Raw genomic sequence first — 14535 nt, 5'->3', positions numbered from 1 at the left:
ATTTTGTTACTATTATTTCTAGCTCTGTAATTTTTTGGTAGTTTGATTGATATGGAATTGAATAAGTAATTTAATTTAGATAGACATATCATTTTTATTGTATTTGCTTGACCTAATCATGAGCAACTGACATTTTTTTCAGTTGTTTAGATCTGACTTTATTTGTGTGAAATGTGTTTTGTAATTAGGTTCACATAGTTTATGGGTTTTTCATGAGAGGTACATTTCCAAGAATGTTATCTGCAGTTACTTTAAATGAAATTTCTCTTTCAATCTCTTGATATTGAATTCTGTCAGTAATGTATAGAAATGCTGTTGCTTTAGGTGGATTTATTTTATGTCCTGCTACTTTGCTAAAGTTGTTAATTGTTTCAAGTAATTTCTAGTTAATTCTCCAGGGTCTCTAAATATACCATCATATCTTCTGCAAAGATAAGAGTTTTGTTTCCTCATTGTCTATTCAAATCCCTTCCATTTCTTTTTCTTCTCTTATTGTTAAACCTAACATTTTAATACAATATTGAATAATAGTGGAGATAATAGGCATCCTGATCTTATTTCACCCCTGGTCTTGTAGTTTATTCCCCATTTCATATAATGCTTGCTGATGGTTTTAGATAGATACTACTTATCATTTTAAGGAAACGCCATTTATTCCTATGTTCTCTAGTATTTTTTTTTTTGTAGTTTAATGTATTTTAATAGCAAACTTACAGGAACAGCACAGAAGACAGACAACATTAAAAACATGTACTTGCATGTAGGACAACTCAGTTAGAAAAGTATAGTGAATGGATGGAATCTACCATATGATAAAAATGCTACAAACACCATTTAGTTGCCGTCAATAAGAAATTTACTTTTTAAAAAAATCCAAATGCTGGCATTTTCCAGAAAAATTTAACAGGTTTATTTATAATTGTTATAAAGTTGAATCGTTGAAACTTGTTCACGGAAACATTTTTTGACGGCATTAATGCTTTATGTCCTCGCATTTATATTCAAAATTCACACACAAATGAAAATGGAAAAAACTTGCCAATACCTGATTCTGTCCCCTATTTTTCCATTTGCAATCATATGCTTAGGTACCTTTTGACCCCATGGGAAAAAATATCTAACGTTCAGAACTACCAATAACAGGAAGAAGAGATTTTTTTTTTTCTGTTTTGAGAATGAAGAATGTTTCCCATCATAGTGGAATTTAAGCACGTTCTCCACATATGCGGCGTGCTAGCAGGATATCTTTTGGCATGATTGTAACACGTTTGGCGTGGATAGCACATAGGTTGGTGTCCTCAAACAGGCCAAGCAGAGAAGCTTCACTTGCCTCCTGCAAAGCACCAATTGCTGCACTTTGGAAGCGCAGATCTGTTTTGAAGTCCTGAGCAATTTCACGCACCAGACGCTAGAAGAGGAGTTTACGAATCCGAAGTTCGGCGGACTTCTGATAAAGTCTGATTTCACGGAGAGCCACAGGACCAGGCCTTCTTAACCCCCCCCCCCCCCAGAGGGCGAAGTCTTGCGAGCGGCTTTTGTGGCAATCTGCTTCCTGGGGCCTTTACCACTGGTGGATTTAGGGGCGGTTTGCTTGGGACGGAGCCATGTTCCTGAAAACTTCTCCTTAGACACCCCCTTCGCTTGGGCTGGCCGAGCAGGAGGCGACCCTGGTGCTGGGAGCTGCGGCAGCGGCGGCTGCGAACACCTGTTCTCTAGTATTTTTAATAGGAATGGATACTATATTTTGTCAAAGGCTTTTTGAATATCTATTGAGATAATCATTTGATTGTTATTAATTTTTTATTGTTATGCTCAATTATGTTAATAGTTTTCCTGATATTGAACCATCCCTGCATACCTGGTGTAAGTGCTATTTTTTTTTTTATTTTTGCAAGGGTTATGTGATTTGCCCAAGATCATGTAGCTACATAATTATTAAGTGTCTGAAGCCAGATTTGAACTCAGGTCCTCCTGACTCCAGGGTCGGTGCTCTATCCACTGCACCACCTAACTGTGCTATGATCATAGTGTAATATCCTAGTGATAACTTGTAATCTCTGCAAAAATTTAAGATTTTTGCATCAATATTCATTAGATATATTCGTCTATAATTTTCTTTGTTTTGGTTCTTCCTGGTTTATGTATCAGCACCATGTTGATGTTATAAAAGGAACTTAGAAGAACTCCTTTACCTATTATTTCAAATAGTTTATGTAAAATTGGAATTAATTGTTCTTTAAATGTTTGGTAGAGTTCATTTGTAAATATATCTAGCCCTGGAGATTTTTGTCTTATGGAACTTATTGATGGCTTGTTCTATTTCTTTTTTGTTTTTATTTTTTAGGGTTTTGTTTTTTTTTTGGAAAGGCAAACGGGGTTAAGTGGCTTGCCCAAGGCCACACAGCTAGGTAATTATTAAGTGTCTGAGACCAGATTTGAACCCAGGTACTCCTGACTCCAAAGCCGGAGCTTTATCCACTGCGCCACCTAGCCGCCCCTTGTTCCATTTCTTTTAAAGAAATGGATTTAAGTATTTTATTTCCTTTTCTTTTAATCTAGGCAGCTTATATTTTTGTAAATATTCTTCAATCTTACTTATATTGTCAGGTTTATTTGCATATGTATATGGATAAAATAGCTCCAAATTATTTGATTTCCTCTTCATTACTTATAAGTTTACCTTTTTCATTTTTGATACTGGAAATTTGGTTTTCTTCATTCTTATTTTAAATCAAATTAACCAGGCGGCTAGGTGGCGCAGTGGATAAAGCACTGGCCCTGGAGTCAGGAGTACCTGGGTTCAAATGCGGCCTCAGACACTTAATAATTACCTAGCTGTGTGGCCTTGGGAAAGCCACTTAACCCCGTTTGCCTTGCAAAAAAATCAAATTAAACAAAGATCGGTCTATTTTATTGATTTTTTCATAAAATCAATTCTTAATTTTATTAATCAGTTCAGTAGTTTTCTTAATTTCAGTTTTTCAGCTTTTTGGTTTTGTTTGATGTAATCTTGTTGTCTCACAGAATCATTAGGTTCCAGTTATCCAATTCTAATTTTTAGGATTTTGTTTTCTTTAGTTAACTTTTGCGTATCCTTTTCTATTTGGTTAATTTTGCTTTTGACAGCGGCAGCTCAGTGGCATTGTGAATAGAGCAATGGCTTGGGACTCAGGAGGACCTGAGTTCAAATGCGGCCTCAGATACTTGATAATTACTTAGCTGTGTGACCTTGAGTAAGCTACTTAATCCCATTGCCTTACAAAAACTAAAAACAAAATAAAATTGACAGCTCCCACCCATCAGAGATATTAAAAAAAATTGCTTTTGAAGAAATTGTTTTCCTTTTCTAGTTGATCAATTTTACTTTAAGAGGAGTTGATTTATTTTCCATTTGGCCTTTTTCAGTTGTAAAGGTATTGTTTTCTTCAATCAGTTTTTCATAATTCTCCTGCATCACTCATTTCTTTTATCAATTTTCTTCTTCCTCTCTTCATTGGTTTTTAAAATCCTCTTTGAGCTCTTTCAAGAGGTATTTTTGTATTTGAGACCAATTCATAAACCTGTTTGAGACTTGGCTTGTAAGCATTTTATAATAGCTTTTCTCTTCTGAAATGACATATTTATTATCACTATCAGAATAGTAGCTTTTATGGTTAATGCTCTTTGTTCTTTTTTTGATCATTTTGATAGTTGAACTCTGCTGCTGGGACAAAAGGGACATAGTCCCAAACTTTTTTTTGCTAGGACTGAGTGTCTGGTCTCTGACTTTCATGTGATCTGGTATCTCAGGTGCTAGTGGTTTGTCTCTTGCATTAGGGTAGCCCAACCCAGTCTCACCTATTGCACCAGTATTCCTAGTCTTGCCCTTTGTCTTCTGAGCTGAAGTTGGGACCCTCACTACTGGCCTGCTGTACTACTGGCTTGCTGATCTGGGACCTAAACTGTATTGTAGTTAAGAGCCTCCTGCTGGCTTTCCTACCTATTTTGGGCTACACTCCCCCTTTACCCACTTGACACAAACCTTTTCAGAAATTCCTTAATAATAACCTGAGTTGAGAATTTCTCTCTCTCTCTCTCTCTCTCTCTCTCTCTCTCTCTCTCTCTCTCTCTCTCTCTCTCTCCTGTCACTTTAGTTTCTGTTTACAGGCTTAATTTTAAAGTTGTTTTGGGAAAAGTTCCAGGAACTTCCTAGCATTGTGCTACTATATTGGTCCTGCCTCCAGTAGTCCCCACTTGCTCATTTCTTTTAGCATAATAATATTCCATCGCTTTCATACACCATAACTTGTTCAGCCAATCCCCAAATGATGAACAACCCCCTCAGCTTTCAACTCTTTGTCATCATGAACAGAGTTGTTATAATTTTTTTTGTTAATATGAACCCTTTCCCTTTTTCTTTGATCTATTTGGTATATAGACCTAGTAGCAATATTGCTGGATCAAAAGGTATATATAGTTTAGTAGCTTTTTGTGCATTGTTCTTTTCAGTGGTTGAACTAGTTCTGAATTAAAACTTTAATTTCTACCTCATTGGGGGTGAATTCACCCTTTTCATTTTTGAAACTAATAATTTCACTTTCTTCTTTCTTTTTTTTCCTTTTAAAGATTTTATTTATTTTGAGTTTTACAATTTTTTCCCTATTCTTGCTTCCCTCCCTCCATCACCTGCAGAAGGCAGTTTGCCAGTCTTTACATTGTTTCCATGGTATACATTGATCCAAATTCAATGTGATGAGAGAGAAATCATATCCTTAAGGAAGAAAAATAATGTATACTAGATAGCAAGATTGCATAATAAGATATGAGTTTTTTCTCTGAATTAATGGTAATACATAGTCTGGTATTTGTTCAAATTCCACAGTCCTTTCTCTGGACATATGGTATAAATGGTATTCTCCATTGCACATAGCCCCAAATTGTCCCTGATTGTTGTACTGATGATGGAATGAGCAAGTCCATCAAGATTGATCATTACCCTTATTCTTTCTTTTATAAATCAAATTAATTAAAGTTTTACCTATTTGATTAGTTTTTTCATAAATCCAACTCTTAGTTTCATTTATTAGTTCAATAGTTTTCTTGCTTTCAATTTTATTATTTTATCCTTTAATTTTTAAAATTTCTAATTTGTTATTTAATTGGGGGGGTCTTAATTTGTTCTTTAATTTTTTTAGTTCATTTTTTGGTTTCCTCTTTATTTTTTCATGTAAACATTTAGAGATACATTATATCCCCTAATAACTGCTTTGGCTGTATCCCATAAGCTTTGGTATGTTGTTTCATTATTTTCATTGTCTAGGATCAAATCCTTAATTCTATCTATAATTTGTTGTTTGATCCACTCATTCCTTAAAAGGAGGGTATTTAGTGTTTATTAGTTTCCAATTAGTTTTAGGTCTAACTCTCCATGGCCAATTATTGCATGTGATTTTTATTGCACTATGGTCTGAAAAAGAAGTATTCACTGTTTCTGCCTTTCTGCATTTGATTATGAGATTTTTATGCCCTAGTACATGATCAGTTTTTGTGTAGGTGCCATGTACTGCAGAAAAAAGCCATATTCCTTTCTATCCCCATTCAATTTTCTCCAATGGTCTATCACTTCTAGGTTTTCTAACATTCTATTTACCATGTTAACTTGCTTCTTGTTTATTTTATAGTTAGAGTTATCTAATTCTGAGAGAGGCAAGTTGAGTTCTCCCACCAGTAGAGTTTTGCTGTCTATATCTTCCTGTAACTAGTTCAACATTTCCTTCAAAAATTTGGATGCTATATTGCTTGGTGCATACCTATTTATAATTGAATTGCTTCATTGTCTATGGTACCCATTAGGAGGATATAGTTTCCTTATTTATCTCTTTTAATGAAATCTATTTTTGCAGTTGCTTTGTCTGAGATAAGGATTGCTATCCTTGCCTTTTTTACTTCAGCTGAAGCATAATATATTCCATTCCAACCTTTTACCTTTACTCTGTATATATTTCTCTGCTTCAAATGAGTTTCATGTAAGCAGCATATTGGAGGATTCTGGTTTTTAATCCACTGTACTATCTGCTTATGTTTTATGAGAGAGTTCATCCCATTCTCATTCAAAATTATAATTACTCTTTATTGCCCTCCATGCTATCTTCCCTCTGTTTCTATTTTCCCCTTCCCCCATCCTTATTTCCCAGTATTTTGCTTCTGAATATCACTTCCTTCAGTGTATTTGCCCCCTTGTACCCAATCACTCCCCTTTCTTTCCCCTTTCTCTTTGCCCCTTCCTTCCCTTCCTTCTGTCAGTTACTCTTTTCCTCCTCCCTCTTCCTTTCCCTTCCTAATATTTGAAAGATGTTTCTAAACTCGTGTGTGTGTGTGTGTGTGTGTGTGTGTGTGTGTGTGTGTGTATTAATACTTTTTTTGAGTCAAATCTGATGAGAGTAAGATTCAGGTGGTTCTCATTTCTCCCTTCTTCCCCCTCTATTGCAATAGGTCCTTTTGCACATCTTTATGTGATGTAATTTACTCCATTCAATCTCCTCTATCCTCCCATCTCTTTACTGTCCTCCATTTTCTTTTTTTTAATTTTTTTTGAGTTTTCTTCAAGATTTTATTTATTTTGAGTTTTACAATTTTTCTCCTAATCTTACTTCCCTCCCCCCACCCTCCACAGAAGGCAATTTGCTGGTCTTTACATTGTTTCCATGGTAATACATTGATCCAAATTGAATGTGATGAGAGAGAAATTATTTCCTTAAGGAAGAAACATAAAGTATAAGAGATAGCAAGATCAGACAATAAGATATCAGTTTTTTTTTTTCTAAATTAAAGTTAATAGTCCTTGGTCTTTGTTCGAATCCATAGTTCTTTCTCTGGATACAGTTGGTATTCTCCATTGCAGACAGCCCCAAATTGTCCCTGATTGCTGCACTGATGGAATGAGCAAGTCCATCAAGGCTGATCATTGCCCCCATGTTGCTGTTAGGGTGTACAGTGTTTTTCTGGTTCTGCTCATCTCACTCAGCATCAGTTCACGCAAATCCCTCCAGGTTTCCCTGAATTCCCATCCCTCCTGGTTTCTTTTTTTTATTTTCTAATTTTTTTTTATTCTCATTTCGTACAAATTTTTTTTCATTAATAAAATATACTTGTTTACAAGTAAACAAAATACCCCTCCCCCCATGAATATAGATAGACTTGCTTGGGCGAAAAAGTAAAGGGGAGAGAAAAAAAATTAAAATTAAATTAAAAAAATAATAGTAATAATTGTACGTATGGCCAGGTGGCACAATGGACGAAGCACCAGCCCTGGAGCCACGAGCACCCGAGTCCTTATCCAGCCTCATAAACCCAATAATCACCCAGCCATGTGACATGCAAGCCACCCGATCCCCACTGCCCTGCAAAAACCAAAAAGAAGAAAGAAAAAAAAAGACCCAAAATAAAATAAAATAGTAATAATAGTAAGGGTGGCTGGGTGACAGACAGAGCATTGGCCCTTGAGCTAGGAGCACCTGGGTCTGAATCCGGCCTCAGACACCCAAAGATCATTCTGCTATGTGGCTCCAGGCAGGCCATCCAGCCCCACTTGCCCAGCACCCTGCCCCAAATAATAATAACAAAAAATGTGCTTCAGTCTTTGTTCCAACACCATCAACTCTGTCGTGAGTGGATCACATTCTTTATGATAAGTCCATCACAAAAGTTACTTCCATATTTTTCCAACGTTGCCATTGCTGATCGCAACTCCCTCCTTTCTTATTTCTCCACTACTGTGTACTATATTTTCTCTCTCCTTTCACTCTGATTCTGCTGTAGGGTCGCTGAGTGGCGCAGCAGACAGATCCCTGGTCCTGGGGCCAAGAAGCCCTGAGCCCCCATACCACCTCTTAGGCCCAGAATCCACCTGGCCCTATAGTCCTGGGCAGGCCATCCAATCCCAGCCCCTTTCAAGAAGTAAAAAAGAAAATGTGTTATATCTGAACACTGTCCCCCCATGGTCCATCCTCTCCTCCTTTATTCACATCCCCACCCCTTCCCCCTGCTCCCCCCTCCTTCTTACTCCAGATGTCTATACCCCATTGAGTATATTTGCTGTTTCCTCTCCTAGCCATCTCTGATGAGAGCAAAGGTTCCCTCATTCCCCCTTGCCTCCCCCCTTCCATATCGTTGCAATAGCTCATTGTAATAAAAAAAATCTTATTATGTGAAATATCTTGGACTATTCCCCCCTCTCCTTTTTCTTTCTCCCTTTCCATTTCCCTTTTTTCCCCCTATTGATTCCATTTTTACACCATATTTTATCTTCAAATTCAGCTTCCTCCTGTGCTTCAACTATAAAAGCTCCCTCTACTTGTTCTATTAACTGAGATGGTTCATATGAATATTATCAGTATCATTTTTCTATACATGCAGTTCATCCTCATTAAGTCCCTCATATTTCCCCCCTCTCCTCCAATCTCCATGCTTCACCTGAGTCCTGTATCTGAAGATCAAACCTTCTGTTCAGCTCTGGCCATTCCAAAAGGAACCTTTGAAATTCCTCTGGTTCATTGAAAGTCCATCTTTTTCCCTGGAAAAGGACATTCAGCCTTGCTGGGTAGTTCATTCTTGGCTGCATTCTAAGCTCTTTTGCCTTCCGATATATTGTATTCCAAGTCCTACGAGCTTCAAATGTAGATGCTGCTAAGTCCTGAGTGATCCTGACTGCAGCTCCACGATATTTGAACTGTGTCCTTCTGGCTTCTTGTAATTTTTCTCTTTGACTTGGGAGTTCTGGAACTTGGCTATAATATTCCTAGGGGTTGGTCTTTTGGGATCTCTTTCTCGGGGGGATCGGTGGATTCTCTCCATTTCTATTTTGCCCTCTGCTTCTAGAATATCAGGGCAATTTTCCTGTAGTAATTCTTTGAAAATGATGTCAAGGCACTTTTCCTGATCATGACTTTCAGGTATTCCAATAATTTTCAGATTATCTTTCCTAAGTCTGTTTTCCATATCAGTTGTTTTTTCAATGAGATATTTCACATTTTCTTCTAATTTTTCATTTTTTTGGTTTTGAAGTATTGATTCCTGATTTCTGGTAAATTCATCAATTTCCCTGAATTCTATTCTTTGTCTGAAGGATTTATTCTCCTCAGAGAGTTTTCTTATCTCTTTTTCCATCTGGCCAATTTTTCTTTTTAAAGCATTCTTCTTCTCAATAACTTTTTGAACTGTTTTATCCATTTGACCTAAGCTGTTTTTTAGCATGCTATTTTCTTCAGCATTTTTTTGGATTTCCTTGACTAAGCTGCTGACTTCATTTTCATGTTTTTCCTTTATCTCTCTCCTTTCTTTTCCCAGTTTTTCTTCCAACTCCCTCATTTTATTTTCAAAGTCTTTTTTGAGCTCTGTCATAGCCTGAGCCCAATTTCTGTTTTTCTTGGAGTCTTTAGATGTAGGAGCTTGTGCTTCCTCATCTTCAGACTGAGTATTTTGATCCTTCTTGGGCTCATTTGCAAAATATTTCTCAATGGTCTTCCTCTTATTTCTTTGCTTGTTCATTTTCCCAGCCTAAGCCTGTTTTTTTGGGGTGCTTCCTGAGCTTTTGGGACACTCCCACAAGGGTCTCAGTGTGTGAGGTTCTGTCCTCCCTCCTGGTCTGTGAATGACCATAAGCACCCCCCCCGCCATGGGGCCGAGGTGGGGGGCCCCTGTTGTTCTATGGGGGGGCCTAGACTGGGATCAGGATCTGAATGTGGTCAGAGCCCCAGAGTCCTGTTCCAGGGGCAGAGGACTGAGCTTGCAGTTTCTCTTCACTCCGCTCCCTCAGGTCAATGGGCTCATGCCCTGGGGGCTCCTGCTTACCGGCTCCGACTGCTTCTGTTTCCTAGTCTGGGCTGCAGAAAGACCAAGCTGCTCCCTGTGTTCCCCGAGGGCTGGGCTCCACGTGCTCGCTCTGGCAGAGGTCCCCCGCTGTTCCCCCACTTTGTGCCATTGCTCCCCGGGGTGCAGCTCAGGAGACTCCCCTGCTGCTGTGAGCCGCAGCTCCCAGCGCCCTTGGGGCTGCCTCCGGGAGGCTGAGTTCTTTGGCTCTGGTGGGCCACCCCTCTGGCGGCCGCCCCTCCGACCCGGGGAGCAGAGCCTTTCTTCTCTTTTCCAGGTTACCTTGAGTAGGAGAACTGCCTCACTGGGTCCCTTTGTGGGTTCTGTCTCTCGAAAGTTTAGTTAGAGTCCTTAGTTTATGAGTTTTTATCAGAGAGCTCCTAAGACTGGATCCCTTCGTGTCACCATCTTGGCTCCACCCCTCCTGGTTTCTAATAGAACAATAGTGTTCCATGACATACATATACCACAGCCATTACTAAGCCATATACACAGCCATACTCTGTCCTGCATTTTCAAAGAGATATTTTTAAATCATTCTTTCAGAGTTGCAGAGAAGTCATGAATGTACATTACTTTTGACTAAATATATTCTCTCTAATAGAGATACAATTCTCAAGAGTTATGAGAATCTTTTTCCCTGGTGGAGATATAGCCAGTTTCATCTTATTGGATAACAGTTTTTTTTTTCTTTTCCCTTTTTTTCCCTTTTCATGTATCTCTTGAGTCTCCTGTTTGAAGTCCAAATTTTCTATTTAACTGTTATCTTTTCATCAGAAAAGATTGGAAATCTCCTATTTTGTTAAACTTCTATCTTTTCCCCTGGAAGAGAAAGTTCAGTTTTGCTGGATAGTGAATTTTTGTCTGCATTCATGTCTCGCCTGCTCTTCAGAATATCATATTCTAGGACCTTCAGTCACTTAATGTTGATACAGCCAGGTCCTGTGTAATCCTTATTGTGGCTCCATGGTATTTAAATTGTTTCTTTCTGGCTGCTTGCAGAATTTTCTCTTTTTTCTGATAGTTCTGGAGTTTGGCCATAATATTCCTTCATGTTTTCATTTTGGGATCTCTTTCGGGGGGGAAATTGATGTATTCTTTCAATAACTATTTTTCCCTCTGGTTCCATGATATCAGGGCACTTCTCCTTCACTATATCTTAAAGTATGGAGCCCAGGCTTTTTTCCTCCTCAATGTTTTCAGGAAGCCCTCTGATTCTAAAGTTGTCTGTCTTGGTTCTATTCCCCAGGTCAGTTGTTTTGCTGATGAGGTATTTTACGTTTTCTTCTATTTTTGTTTTTTTGTTTTTTTGGTTTTGTTTAACAGATTCTTTTTGTCTCATGAAGTAATTAGTTTGTTCAGATTCCAATCTTTCTTTAAGAGAAGAATTTTCTTCATATACATTTAAAAACTCCTTTTTCCATTTGGTCAATTCTATTTTTGAAGAAGTTTTCCATTTGTCCAATTGTGGTTTTGAGAGAATTATTTTCTTTTTGCTCTTGTCCAATTGTACTTTCATTTTCTTGTTGCATGATAATAATTTTCTCTTGCAAAGTGTTAATTTTCTCTTATTTTTCTTTTCCCAATTTTCCCAATTGATTTTTAAACTCCTTTCTGATCTCTTCTAAGAAGTCTTTCTGGGCTGGAAACCAGTTCATATTCTCTGAAGCTCTACTTCTCTCTGAGTTAGGATCCTTGTCTTCAAGGTAACATTTAGTGGACCCCATTTTCTGCTGACCTTTCTTCATTTTCCTAGGATTTTGTGTTGGGGGAGTGGCTGGTTTAGACCTTTGGTGTTGAGATCACTAGTGACTTTGCTCACTGGACTTAGTAACTTCAAGTGGGATGACCATTAGGGGATGCTAGATGCTTTTTCTGGAGTTTCTTTGACTTTAATTAGTGGTCCACTCCCTAGGCCTGTGTGGTTTGGGGGGGCAGCTGGATCTGGGTTATCTTCAAACAACGTGAACTGGGCCATCAGGCTATATAGTTAATCTACTTAATCCTCAGTCACCACTGGGGTGGGGGAATCTGCTGCCCTTCCCTGAGCCTAGGAGTGGGGTGGAGGTGTGGTCTGATACTATGTTTGTTCTGGGAAGAGTCACTTTCTCCCATAGGAATGGGGGGGTAGGGAACTCATCTGGAAACACGGGACTTTGCTAAAAATATGGGGGCTTGTGGCCCTAGTCTTCCAGACCAGCTGAGCTGACCAGATTGATGTTTAGCTGCCACGCTGGAGCTTTCCTGTCATACGGCAAACACTTCTGCTGTTATTGTCTCAGGTCAGTCCCCTTGCTGTGACTTTCTACTCTCTGCCCCGGCTCACCCATGCTCTCCTAAGACACACCTTGTTGGGAGATGTTCTCCTAGGTTCTTTGAGTTCTGTGGATCCAAATTCTATTAAGCGGCTTGGTTCATGTTAGTTCTCAGGGAAAACCAGAAGAACTTAAGATGATGCCTGGCTTTTCTCTGCCATCTTGGCTAGAAGTGCCTCTCCTTTGCTTATTCTTTCAACCTACTTTTGACTTCAAATTTGATATTAGGGATGACCTCTGCCACAGTTCTGGAGGGAAAGTAGCCTGGTCCTCTTGCTGCTTTCCTGGAGTATTGAGTGTTGTTTTATTCTAACATTTCAAGGATTACTCAATCTTGGAATCTTTAATCTTCCAGTGCTCCTAAAATGGTCTGGTTAAAGCTAAAGTCTATTTTTTCTGCCCCCCCCCCCATCCTCCAGTATGAGTTCTACAAATTTCCGATCTGTTTTTGAGTCTGAGCAATTTTAGATTGCTACTGGACTACTGGATTTCTCCTACTAACCAGATGGAAAACTGCTGGTTCAGAGTAAGAGAACTATAGATTTTCCTTCGATCTGTAATACCTGCTGTAGTTATTCCTTTGCAGATTTAAGACTGGGCTAAAAGATAGAACTGAGATCCTGCTCTGTTCTTGGGGTTCAAGCTACCTCAGATGCTGCTTCCATCTGAATTTTCTCCTCTCAAAATACTGCCCAGGACCTGCTACTGCTTCTATACTAGACAACACTCTTGTGTAGAAGTTGCCTTCTGCCTTGGAACTGGATAGTAGCTGATAGTTTCATGCAAAAATGGGCATGATAAAAGACAAAAATTCTAGGGACTTAATGTAGGAGAGATTAAGAAGAGGGGGCAGGAATATACAGAAGAACTAAATACTAACCCAGGCAGTTAAGAGACACTGTGGTGTAGAGGAAAGATAACTGGATTTGGTTTCAGGAGAACCCTGGGTTTGCCATATTTCCTTATGTATAAGACATACCCTTTTTCAAAAAATTTGGGGTCAAAAACTGGGAGCATCTTATATAGTGGTTGTAGATTTTTTTTACTTGCATTTTCTGTTTTTTCACACTTTTTGCCTTTGCACTCATTGTTTCACATTTGTTACTGATATATTAGGTGATGTTTTATTATGTTCTGCCCGGAAATGGCTTAGAAAAGCTTTTCATCCAGAACTGAATTCAAGTTCAAAGTGATTCAGTTTGCAAAAGTGAATGAAAATCATGCTGCTGAAAGTCACTTTGGTCCTCCTTCAACTGAGAAAACAATCTGAGACTGGCTACAGGAAGAAGAAACCCAACTGAAAACATCCTGGCAGAAGAAGGCCATGAGAGGCAATGCAACCAAAAGGCCTGAGTCAGAGAGGGAATTGAAGGGATGGATTGAAGAGCAAAGGGCCTTTGGAATTGCTATGTCCACAAAGATGGTTCAGCAGGAGGCAAGATGAATTGCTGATGAAAAAGAAGTGACTGATTTCAAAGGAGGACACAATGGATGCTTCAGGTTCATGAAATAGAATGGACTAAGCATGCATCCATGCACCAGACTTGCCCAAAAGATTCCTGAAAGCTATGAGCAGATTGTTGATTTTCATGATAAATTAAACTTGAATTCAGTAACTTTATGTAATACATTTTTTTTTTCAAATTTTTGGCCCCCAAATTAAGGCGAATCTTATACATGAGAGTATTTCATACGTGGGAAATTACAGTATATATAGATGGAGGCTGTCCAAAATATGCCCTTCAGTGCGATTTTATGTGGCCTGCCTGTGAGTTTTAACTTTCACAAGCAAAAAAATAAAATAATTTAACGGAATGTATATTAGATTTTGTTAATTTTTTAAAATTCCTTTACTAATAAATAATCTTATTGATGCTAATTTTCTTTACTGTTTTTAAGCAGTATTATGGATGAACTTATTGCATAGAATTTTCAGTCGATCTGTGAGATGCGTTCCATCTGTATGATGCAGACCGGTCTATATGCACCTACCTTTATACTGTTGTATTGTCACTTTGTTGTTTTGTGTTTGCTTTTGCACTTCACAGTTCACCTGTTGTATTGATGATGCATGTTCCCCCACTTTCTAAGAAGTTATGAGGCAACTTTTTTGTTTCAATAAAAACTTTTAAAAGTGCCATGACTTTGTGTAGTGCTTACTTCACCTAAGACTACAGACTAATTATTAGTGTACTGTATTTTTTATTCTGGGTGTGACCCTTGAATAATTGTTTTATTTTAATGTGAGCCTAAGATAACCTAAGGTTGGACAGCCTTGTTTTAGATGAAGAATTCAAACCCAGAGTTTCCTGGGCTAGTATTTAAGTCCATCAGGAATTTCTGTCTTATATTTAAGCCAATTTGGTTATGTTTA

The 14535-nt window shown here is 38.3% G+C and overlaps 1 pseudogene; it reads right to left on the bottom strand.

Moving 5' to 3' along the window:
- Positions 1-873: 873 nt before the first annotated feature.
- On the bottom strand, positions 874-12176 carry LOC141498665 (histone H3.3A-like; annotated as a pseudogene).
- Between the last annotated feature and the right edge of the window lie 2359 nt (positions 12177-14535).

This window comes from Macrotis lagotis, chromosome X (genome assembly GCF_037893015.1).
Source record: "Macrotis lagotis isolate mMagLag1 chromosome X, bilby.v1.9.chrom.fasta, whole genome shotgun sequence".
NCBI lineage: Eukaryota > Metazoa > Chordata > Mammalia > Peramelemorphia > Peramelidae > Macrotis > Macrotis lagotis.
The sequence above is the reverse complement of the archived record's forward strand: the minus strand, read 5'-3'. Positions and strand labels throughout refer to the sequence as shown.